Source organism: Elephantulus edwardii, unplaced genomic scaffold (genome assembly GCF_000299155.1).
Source record: "Elephantulus edwardii isolate Elephantulus edwardi_28Jun2011 unplaced genomic scaffold, EleEdw1.0 scaffold00097, whole genome shotgun sequence".
In the NCBI taxonomy this organism is placed as follows: domain Eukaryota; kingdom Metazoa; phylum Chordata; class Mammalia; order Macroscelidea; family Macroscelididae; genus Elephantulus; species Elephantulus edwardii.
The window spans coordinates 11,178,868-11,180,095 of NW_006399847.1; the positions used below are offsets into that span (position 1 = coordinate 11,178,868).

Consider the following 1,228-nt stretch of genomic DNA (forward strand, 5'->3'; position numbering starts at 1 on the left):
CATACTGCTTTCCACAGGGGTTGCACCATTTTATACTCCCACCAACAGTGAATAAGGGTTCAAGTTTCTCCACAGCCTTGCCAGCATTTGTTGCTTGCTGTTCTGTTAAATTTTGCTATTTTGACTGGGGTGAGATGATATCTCATATTTGTTTTAAAGCTGAAATCTTTTGTATAGTTGTTCAGTTTTATTCTACTTCATCATAGGTGGTGTGCTAAGATCTATTATTGCAGAATTATGTATATGTCTTACTAAGTCTATTGATATTTGTTTATGTATTTTGAGAATTTTTCGCTGGGTATCTACATATATTCATTAAGCTTATGTCCTTTTGCTGGATTGACCCTTTAATCATCATGTAATGCCCTTTCTTGTCCCTCATGCTGGTTTTTGGCTTGAAATTCTATTTTATCAGAGATTAATATTCCCACTCCTGCTATTCTCCTTAGGTTGCTGTTAGCTTGTTATATTTTTTTCTGTCCTTTGATTTTTAATTTAGTTTTATCTTTGTGTCTGGCTGACACAGTCCACCTTTTGAATTCTTCATCAGTTTGTACTTTGTCTCTTGAAAGCAGCCTGTTTTCTTATCTCCTAGGTTTCTTGCTTTCTCCTGACTGATTCATTTAAACCATTTGTATTCAGTGTAATTCTTGGTATTTATGAATTTACTGCTGTTATTTTTTTTTATTATGATGTTGGTGATTTCTTTGTGCCATATACTTTTCTATGCTGAGTTCATTCTGTGATTGAATTTTCTTTTAATTTCCTTCATTGTTTCTGCATTTTTCTTTATTAAGTCCTTATAATTTTCTCCTTTTTATTTTTTATAATTTTTTATTTCAGTTCTTTGCTGTTACACTGTCATTTATTTCTGTCTTGAACTTTGATAAATGTCGATAGTTGTAGAGTGGCTTCAGGCCTTTTGTTCATAGGGTCGCTATGAGTCTTGCTCAACTTGAAGGTAACCAGCAACAACAATAACAATAATTTTTTTTATTTTTATTTAATTTCTTTGTTTTTCATTTCAGTGAACATCTACAGAGATTTTGGAATTCCATTCATTCATTGTTGCACCCCTCTCCCCGCCGACCCCGCCCCCCACCCCATTTGCTCCTCTCCTTCAAACGCAAAAGAAAAACTCGCTCATTGGTACGCAATCCCCCACACACATCCCCCAATCCCCAAATATAATCCACTCTGCAACCCTCATTCCGTACTCTTACGATAA

The 1,228-nt window shown here is 34.9% G+C and overlaps 1 protein-coding gene across 2 annotated transcripts in view; it reads left to right on the forward strand.

Moving 5' to 3' along the window:
* Positions 1-1,228, forward strand: part of PTPRM (protein tyrosine phosphatase, receptor type, M) — a 921,068-nt gene that overhangs the window by 745,001 nt on the left and 174,839 nt on the right. The window lies entirely within an intron of this gene.